Here is an 11705-nt window from a genome sequence, read left to right as displayed (position 1 = left end):
AGTAACTCTCCACACAGGGCCATGCCAGCTAGCAGGCTATAGTAACTCTCCACACAGGGCCATGCCAGCTAGCAGGCTATAGTATCTCTCCACACAGGGCCATGCTAGCTAGCAGGCTATAGTAACTCTCCATACAGGGCCATGCCAGCTAGCAGGCTATAGTAACTCTCCACACAGGGCCATGCCAGCTAGCAGGCTATAGTAACTCTCCACATAGGGCCATGCCAGCTAGCAGTTAAAACTTTTAGTTTATGGTCGATGCAGTTTGCTTAGCATTAGCCAATAGGCGTCGTTAGCAAGTGTTGATGCAGTTTGCTTAGCATTAGCCAACAGGCGTTGTTAACGAGTTTCAAGCACGTGAATGCACACAACTGGTTTCTCCCAGTTTACAGTAGTATTTTCAGAGTTTCTCACTTGTTATGAACGCAGTATAAAGCCTTTGGTTACATGTGTGTCTGTTTTTGTACGTGTTAGGAATGAGGTTTGAGTGTGTGTGTGTGTGTGTGTGTGTGTGTGTGTGTGTGGCTCCCCTCTGAGTAATTGAATCCCAACTAGTGGTGTCATTCTCCATTCCAACCCCCTGCCCCCCCCCCCCCCCCCCCCTCTCCCATTCCTGCCTCTAGCCTCACTGGGCCAGTGGGCCCACAGGAAAAGGAGGAGGAGGAGAAGGAGAGGAAGAGGAGAATGTTGGTTCCCACCAGAGAGAAACAACAAGACTACATGTGATTATCTTGGTGGTTCACGCCTGTGTTCCTCTCTCTCTGTTCCTGAGTGGTTCTCAGGCCACTCTCCAGAAAGACATCTGCTAAAATGATTCCTTCTGATGCCCTGTGAACTAAGAGTGAGATAGAGAGTAGTAACAGCAATGGGCACACATCTATGTGCTTGTGGCCATTGCAATGAATGTGAATCTTCAAATATTTCAAAAATACACACTCGCATAAAAAAACATGCCAATATTATTTCACTGACCAAAACACAGACACACATTACCAAACAAAACATCCACCATAGCCTACACAGACTAAAGACAGAAAACACAGACTGAAGGAGTGAGAGCAGAGCAGTCCGCTGTGTCTGAGTGACTTGTTAAAACTCCCCTCCTGTGTCTGAGTGACTTGTTATGACCCCCCTCTTGTGTCTGAGTGACTTGTTAAAACTCCCCTCTTGTGTCTGAGTGACTTGTTATTACTCCCCTCCTGTGTCTGAGTGACTTGTTATGACCCCCCTCCTGTGTCTGAGTGACTTGTGAAAACTCCCCTCCTGTGTCTGAGTGACTTGTTATGACCCCCCTCCTGTGTCTGAGTGACTTGTTATGACCCCCCTCCTGTGTCTGAGTGACTTGTTATGACTCCCCTCCTGTGTCTGAGTGACTTGTTATGACACCCCTCCTGTGTCTGAGTGACTTGTTAAAACTCCCCTCCTGTGTCTGAGTGACTTGTTAAAACTCCCCTCCTGTGTCTGAGTGACTTGTGAAAACTCCCCTCCTGTGTCTGAGTGACTTGTTATGACCCCCCTCCTGTGTCTGAGTGACTTGTGAAAACTCCCCTCCTGTGTCTGAGTGACTTGTTATGACCCCCCTCCTGTGTCTGAGTGACTTGTGAAAACTCCCCTCCTGTGTCTGAGTGACTTGTTATGACCCCCCTCCTGTGTCTGAGTGACTTGTTATGACTCCCCTCCTGTGTCTGAGTGACTTGTTATGACTCCCCTCCTGTGTTTGAGTGACTTGTTATGACCCCCCTCCTGTGTCTGAGTGACTTGTTATGACCCCCCTCCTGTGTCTGAGTGACTTGTTATGACCCCCCTCCTGTGTCTGAGTGACTTGTTATGACCCCCCTCCTGTGTCTGAGTGACTTGTTATGACCCCCCTCCTGTGTCTGAGTGACTTGTTAAAACTCCCCTCCTGTGTCTGAGTGACTTGTTATGACCCCCCTCCTGTGTCTGAGTGACTTGTTATTACTCCCCTCCTGTGTCTGAGTGACTTGTTAAAACAACCCTCCTGTGTCTGAGTGACTTGTTATGACCCCCCTCCTGTGTTTGAGTGACTTGTTATTACTCCCCTCCTGTGTCTGAGTGACTTGTGAAAACTCCCCTCCTGTGTCTGAGTGACTTGTTATGACCCCCCTCCTGTGTCTGAGTGACTTGTTAAAACTCCCCTCCTGTGTCTGAGTGACTTGTTATTACTCCCCTCCTGTGTCTGAGTGACTTGTTATGACCCCCCTCCTGTGTCTGAGTGACTTGTTAAAACTCCCCTCCTGTGTCTGAGTGACTTGTGAAAACTCCCCTCCTGTGTCTGAGTGACTTGTTATGACCCCCCTCCTGTGTCTGAGTGACTTGTGAAAACTCCCCTCCTGTGTCTGAGTGACTTGTTATGACCCCCCTCCTGTGTCTGAGTGACTTGTTATTACTCCCCTCCTGTGTCTGAGTGACTTGTTATTACTCCCCTCCTGTGTCTGAGTGACTTGTTAAAACAACCCTCCTGTGTCTGAGTGACTTGTTAAAACTCCCCTCCTGTGTCTGAGTGACTTGTTATTACTCCCCTCCTGTGTCTGAGTGACTTGTTATTACTCCCCTCCTGTGGCTAATTTCCATGGCTCCGGGTGACTTGGGGACAGATTATCTGCATGGTGGTGCCGTGGTGGGCCGGAGTGAGGCAGCGCTGTGAGCCGGTGTCGCCGTAGTGATCTGCCAGGTACGCCACAGGGATTAGAGCCCAGAGGCGCTGGCACTGAGAGAGGGAACGTGAGGGGACGCATCCCACACAGTGCATACTTAGGGCTCCCGAGTGGCGCGGTGGTCTAAGGCACTGCGTCTCAGTACAAGAGGTGTCACTACAGACCCTGGTTTGAATCCAGGCTGTATCACATCTGGCCGTGATTGGGAGTCCCATAGGGCGCGGCGCACAATTGGCCCAGCGTCATCTGGGTTTGGCCAGGGGGGTAGGCTGTCATTGTAAATAAGAATTTGTTCTTAACTGACTTGTCGAATTAAATAATTACAATTTTTTTTTTTTTTTACTTTTTTAAATAAATTCCCCGTCAGCCAACGGTCACCCCACACAGAGACACAGGGAGGGACACAGGGAGGGACACAGGGAGGGACACAGGGAGAGACACAGGGAAGGACACAGGGAGAGACACAGGGAGAGACACAGGGAGGGACACAGGGAGAGACACAGGGAGAGACACAGGGAGGGACACAGGGAGGGACACAGGGAGGGACACAGGGAGAGACACAGGGAAGGACACAGGGAGAGACACAGGGAGAGACACAGGGAGGGACACAGGGAGAGACACAGGGAGGGACACAGGGAGAGACACAGGGAGAGACACAGGGAGGGACACAGGGAGGGACACAGGGAGGGACACAGGGAGAGACACAGGGAAGGACACAGGGAGAGACACAGGGAGAGACACAGGGAGGGACACAGGGAGAGACACAGGGAGAGACACAGGGAGGGACACAGGGAGAGACACAGGGAGGGACACAGGGAGGGACATAGGGAGAGACATAGGGAGGGACACAGGGAGTGACACAGGGAGAGACACAGGGAGGGACACAGGGAGAGACACAGGGAGGGACACAGGGAGAGACACAGGGAGAGACACAGGGAGGGACACAGGGAGAGACACAGGGAGAGACACAGGGAGGGACACAGGGAGAGACACAGGGAGGGACACAGGGAGGGACACAGGGAGAGACACAGGGAGGGACACAGGGAGGAACACAGGGAGAGACACAGGGAGGGACACAGGGAGGGACACAGGCCAGTGCGGTAAGAGGGTGTCTCCCATCTAGATATGTAATGTATGTATTTTGTAATAGATGTGTAATATATATTTAGACCAGATAGAGAATAGTGAAGGTAGTGGGTATTACATTTGTAGACCAAGGGGTAGCCTGCAGCCACCGTTGAGTACGCACGTTTTTACTCTAGTCCTTCCTATAAGACATTTGATTCAGCTAGTCAAGGTCCCAGAGAGTTTAATATAATCAGGTGTGTTAGAGATAGGCTAAAACAAGCAGAAGGGTATCTCCCCAGGAGTAGGGTTGGCCACTCCTGTTCTGTCAGAGGCTAGCCGTGGCAGCTGGGAGGTTTCCACTAGTCATCACAGACACATATCATTCAAATGAATGAAAACAAAGATTTTGAGATTTTATTGTCTTTATTTAAGGTTAGGTATAAGGTTAGTAGGGTGGTTAGGGTTTAGGTATAAAATCTGATTTTTAAAAGATGATAAATTGTAGAAATAGGCAGGGTTTACGACTTTGTGGATGTGGTAACTAGTGACAACCTAGCTGGGCTTGACTTGGGGTTTCAGCAGGGTTGAAGCCCCCTACAGGAGGATGGTTGTACTGCCGTCATGCTGTGGTCGGCTGTCTGTCTGCCAGGAAGAATGGCCTTTTGATGCCCCCTACTGCTGGGCTGTCATGAACTGACTGACTTCTCTTACTGAGTCACACTGCTGGGTGTCAACATTAACTCACTGCCTGACTGACTGACTGACTGACTGACTGACTGACTGACTCCTCCACTGAGAATATACTGAATATATTGATAAACTGAATATACTGAATATAATGAATATACTGAATATACTGAATATATTGAATATTCTGAATATATTGATATACTGAATATATTGACATACTGAATATACTGAATATATTAAATATACTGAATATAATGAATATCCTGAATATACCGAATATATTGAATATAATGAATATATTGAATATACTGAAAATACTGAATATATTGAATGTACTGAATATATTGATATGCTGAATATACTGAATATATTGAATATACTGAATATTTTGATATATTGAATATACTGAATATACTGAATATATTGAATATATTGATATACTGAATATATTGATATACTGAATATATTGAATAAACTGAATATATTGAATATACTGAATATATTGAATATATTGATATACTGAATATATTGATATACTGAATATATTGAATATACTGGATATTTTGATATATTGAATATACTGAATATACTGAATATATTGAATATATTGATATACTGAATATATTGATATACTGAATATATTGATATACTGAATATATTGAATAAACTGAATATATTGAATATACTGAATATATTGAATATATTGATATACTGAATATATTGATATACTGAATATATTGAATATACTGGATATATTGAATATACTGAATATATTGATATACTGAATATACTGAATATATTGAATATACTGAATATACTGGATATTCTGAATATATTGAATATATTGAATATACTGAATATATTGATATATTGAATGTACTGAATTTATTGATTTACTGAATATACTGAATTTATTGAATATACTGAATATACTGAATATACTGAATATATTGAATATATTGAATATACTGAATATACTGAATATATTGAATATACTGAATATATTGATATATCGAATATATTGATACACTGAATATACTGAATATACTGAATATATTGATATACTGAATATACTGAATATACTGATATACTGAATATACTGAATATATTGATATACTGAATATGCTGAATATACTGAATATATTGATGTACTGAATATACTGAATATATTGATATACTGAATATACTGAATATACTGAATATATTGATACACTGAATATACGGAATATATTGATATACTGAATATACTGAATATAATGATATACTGAATATACTGAATATATTGATATACTGAATATACTGAATATACTGAATATATTGATATACTGAATATATTGATATACTGAATATGCTGAATATACTGAATATATTGATATACTGAATATGTTGATATACTGAATATACTGAATATACTGAATATATTGATATACTGAATATACTGAATATATTGAATATATTGATATACTGAATATACTGAATATATTGATATACTGAATATATTGATATACTGAATATACTGAATATATTGATATACTGAATATACTGAATATTTTGATATATTGAATATACTTAATATACTGAATATACTGAATATATTGATATACTGAATATACTGATATACTGAATATACTGAATATATTGATATACTGAATATACTGAAAATATTGATATACTGAATATGCTGAATATACTGAATATATTGATGTACTGAATATACTGAATATATTGATATACTGAATATACTGAATATACTGAATATATTGATATACTGAATATACGGAATATATTGCTATACTGAATATACTGAATATAATGATATACTGAATATACTGAATATATTGATATACTGAATATACTGAATATATTAAATATACTGAATATAATGAATATCCTGAATATACCGAATATATTGAATATAATGAATATATTGAATATACTGAAAATACTGAATATATTGAATGTACTGAATATATTGATATGCTGAATATACTGAATATATTGAATATACTGAATATTTTGATATATTGAATATACTGAATATACTGAATATATTGAATATATTGATATACTGAATATATTGATATACTGAATATATTGATATACTGAATATATTGAATAAACTGAATATATTGAATATACTGAATATATTGAATATATTGATATACTGAATATATTGATATACTGAATATATTGAATATACTGGATATATTGAATATACTGAATATATTGATATACTGAATATACTGAATATATTGAATATACTGAATATACTGGATATTCTGAATATATTGAATATATTGAATATACTGAATATATTGATATATCGAATATATTGATACACTGAATATACTGAATATACTGAATATATTGATATACTGAATATACTGAATATACTGATATACTGAATATACTGAATATATTGATATACTGAATATACTGAATATATTGATATACTGAATATGCTGAATATACTGAATATATTGATGTACTGAATATACTGAATATATTGATATACTGAATATACTGAATATACTGAATATATTGATATACTGAATATACGGAATATATTGATATACTGAATATACTGAATATAATGATATACTGAATATACTGAATATATTGATATACTGAATATACTGAATATACTGAATATATTGATATACTGAATATATTGATATACTGAATATACTGAATATACTGAATATATTGATATACTGAATGTATTGATATATTGAATATACTGAATTTATTGATTTACTGAATATACTGAATTTATTGAATATACTGAATATATTGAATATACTGAATATACTGAATATATTGAATATACTGAATATATTGATATATCGAATATATTGATACACTGAATATACTGAATATATTGATATACTGAATATATTGATATACTGAATATGCTGAATATACTGAATATATTGATATACTGAATATACTGAATATATTGATATACTGAATATACTGAATATACTGAATATATTGATATACTGAATATACTGAATATACTGAATATATTGATATACTGAATATATTGATATACTGAATATACTGAATATATTGATATACTGAATATATTGATATACTGAATATGCTGAATATACTGAATATATTGATATACTGAATATACTGAATATATTGATATGCTGAATATACTGAATATACTGAATATACTGAATATATTGATATACTGAATATACTGAATATACTGAATATATTGATATACTGAATATACTGAATATATTGAATATATTGATATACTGAATATACTGAATATACTGAATATATTGATATACTGAATATACTGAATATATTGAATATATTGATATACTGAATATACTGAATATACTGAATATATTGATATACTGAATATACTGAATATACTGAATATATTGATATACTGAATATATTGATATACTGAATATACTGAATATATTGATATACTGAATATATTGATATACTGAATATGCTGAATATACTGAATATATTGATATACTGAATATACTGAATATATTGATATGCTGAATATACTGAATATACTGAATATACTGAATATATTGATATACTGAATATACTGAATATACTGAATATATTGATATACTGAATATACTGAATATATTGAATATATTGATATACTGAATATACTGAATATACTGAATATATTGATATACTGAATATACTGAATATATTGAATATATTGATATACTGAATATATTGATATACTGAATATATTGATATACTAAATATACTGAATATGTCTCGGCTCGGTGCTACACCGTTGGTGAAGTTCATCATAAACTTCCTTCACCATGGCGTGGAGTTCAATCTGCTGATCTTAATCAAGTCCTTTCATCTATCAGATTTTTTGTACTTTTTGGATGAGTTCAGTGGCTGATTGAATATGATGGGAGTGTTCTTCATCAGAAGACAATAAGACTTATAGAACATTATTATTGAATCACTGTGCGTCTTGATTGCAACAGCCACAGGTGATGATTGTACAAATACACACACACACACACACACACACACACACACACACACACACACACACACACACACACACACACACACACACACACACACACACACACACACACACACAAACACACGCACACACACACTGAATTTGAGCTTCACCCTGAATAACCACCACCGTGGAACAATGGATTAGACTCTGTTTTCTGATTGGCCAGTGATGACATCGGCCTCATATGAAGAGAGGCATTATGGGATTTCCTCTCTTCAGGCTCTGATGCCTCTCAAGGAGAGACACACCTAGTGAAGACAGAGAGTGAACAGCCAAGGGTGAAACCCAATGGTATTCCTGCTAAAACAAGCCTTTGTCTTTAGGTCACAGTGAATGTAAAACCATCCTTTACCCTAACACAGTACAGACCAGGTGTGTTGTTCCTTTACCCTAACACAGTACAGACCAGGTGTGTTGTTGTTCCTTTACCCTAACACAGTACAGACCAGGTGTGTTGTTGTTCCTTTACCCTAACACAGTACAGACCAGGTGTGTTGTTCCTTTACCCTAACACAGTACAGACCAGGTGTGTTGCTCCTTTACCCTAACACAGTACAGACCAGGTGTGTTGTTCCTTTACCCTAACACAGTACAGACCAGGTGTGTTGTTGTTCCTTTACCCTAACACAGTACAGACCAGGTGTGTTGTTCCTTTACCCTAACACAGTACAGACCAGGTGTGTTGTTGTTCCTTTACCCTAACACAGTACAGACCAGGTGTGTTGTTCCTTTACCCTAACACAGTACAGACCAGGTGTGTTGTTCCTTTACCCTAACACAGTACAGACCAGGTGTGTTGTTGTTCCTTTACCCTAACACAGTACAGACCAGGTGTGTTGTTCCTTTACCCTAACACAGTACAGACCAGGTGTGTTGTTCCTTTACCCTAACACAGTACAGACCAGGTGTGTTGTTGTTCCTTTACCCTAACACAGTACAGACCAGGTGTGTTGTTGTTCCTTTACCCTAACACAGTACAGACCAGGTGTGTTGTTCCTTTACCCTAACACAGTACAGACCAGGTGTGTTGCTCCTTTACCCTAACACAGTACAGACCAGGTGTGTTGTTCCTTTACCCTAACACAGTACAGACCAGGTGTGTTGTTGTTCCTTTACCCTAACACAGTACAGACCAGGTGTGTTGTTCCTTTACCCTAACACAGTACAGACCAGGTGTGTTGTTGTTCCTTTACCCTAACACAGTACAGACCAGGTGTGTTGTTGCTCCTTTACCCTAACACAGTACAGACCAGATGTGTTGTTCCTTTACCCTAACACAGTACAGACCAGGTGTGTTGTTCCTTTACCCTAACACAGTACAGACCAGGTGTGTTGTTGTTCCTTTACCCTAACACAGTACAGACCAGGTGTGTTGCTCCTTTACCCTAACACAGTACAGACCAGGTGTGTTGTCCTTTACCCTAACACAGTACAGACCAGGTGTGTTGTTGTTCCTTTACCCTAACACAGTACAGACCAGGTGTGTTGTTGTTCCTTTACCCTAACACAGTACAGACCAGGTGTGTTGCTCCTTTACCCTAACACAGTACAGACTAGGTGTGTTGCTCCTTTACCCTAACACAGTACAGCCTTTACCCTAACACAGTACAGACTAGGTGTGTTGCTCCTTTACCCTAACACAGTACAGACCATGTGTGTTGTTGTTCCTTTACCCTAACACAGTACAGACCAGGTGTGTTGTTCCTTTACCCTAACACAGTACAGACTAGGTGTGTTGCTCCTTTACCCTAACACAGTACAGACTAGGTGTGTTGCTCCTTTACCCTAACACAGTACAGACCATGTGTGTTGTTGTTCCTTTACCCTAACACAGTACAGACCAGGTGTGTTGTTCCTTTACCCTAACACAGTACAGACTAGGTGTGTTGCTCCTTTACCCTAACACAGTACAGACCAGGTGTGTTGTTGTTCCTTTACCCTAACACAGTACAGACCAGGTGTGTTGTTCCTTTACCCTAACACAGTACAGACCAGGTGTGTTGTTCCTTTACCCTAACACAGTACAGACCAGGTGTGTTGTTCCTTTACCCTAACACAGTACAGACCAGGTGTGTTGTTCCTTTACCCTAACACAGTACAGACCAGGTGTGTTGTTCCTTTACCCTAACACAGTACAGACCAGGTGTGTTATTGCTCCTTTACCCTAACACAGTACAGACCAGGTGTGTTATTGCTCCTTTACCCTAACACAGTACAGACCAGGTGTGTTATTGCTCCTTTACCCTAACACAGTACAGACCAGGTGTGTTGTTCCTTTACCCTAACACAGTACAGACCAGGTGTGTTGTTCCTTTACAGTTGGTGTGCATCAGTGTTTTATCACCGTAATGAGACAAGTCAGTCCGTGTTCTCATTCCCTTGGTACTTCAGAGGTTTAACTGTGTTATTAATTCATACGTAATCTGATTTTCAATCAAGATTAGAGAGTTTAGTGAACATAGAAATTATCAGTAAAAGTTAAAACATCCTATTTTAGACTTCTTAAAACCAGATTTAGTTTAGATGTCAATATAAAAAAATTACCACTAGAGGGAGCCACTGCACCAAAAGTGTCCTGAGTCAAAGACCCAATCTCAATTCTTCCCCTAAATCTAAACCCTACTCCATGGATCATTAACTAGATTCAGCAGCAGGCCGATTTTTTTATTGTCTTGAGTGGATAATCGGCAGGCCAGAACATAATTACAAACAATTTGTAGACTGAAAATTGACCGCAGAAAGAAACCCGAACAGATATATAATATTTGACTAAAACGTAATCGTTTCAAATCACCACGTGTTCACAACCATCACCAATCTCTGTTATACGTGGGAATACTTGGGAGCAGATATCCAAAATTAAAATGAATTAGAGCTGATTTATTGGTGTTTTTAGTCTTATGCCACCCCCCCCCCCAAAAGAAAATATAACATTTTCAATTTGTTTCGCTCAGAAGACTTGGTATACCAAATAAAACCTCGGGCCTCCAGTTGGGGAACCTATGAACAGGTGAAGATCTGAGACTATTTGACAGGTCCAATCACTATTGTAATAGCTCCCACCCATTGCCCTCTGATAGGGTTGATGGAAGTTTCACCATATTGCTTACACAAATCTAAATAATCTCCATAGGATCTAGGGTCTAGTGGTTCATTTGGGACCTCTGACTCCACTGTCATTTAATAAGGACCAGACCTTTTTTGTCATTTTTTGCCTAAAATGACATACC

Source organism: Salmo salar, chromosome 25, assembly GCF_965601325.2.
Source record: "Salmo salar chromosome 25, fSalSal1, whole genome shotgun sequence".
Lineage (NCBI taxonomy): Eukaryota > Metazoa > Chordata > Actinopteri > Salmoniformes > Salmonidae > Salmo > Salmo salar.
This window is presented reverse-complemented; position numbering follows the sequence as displayed.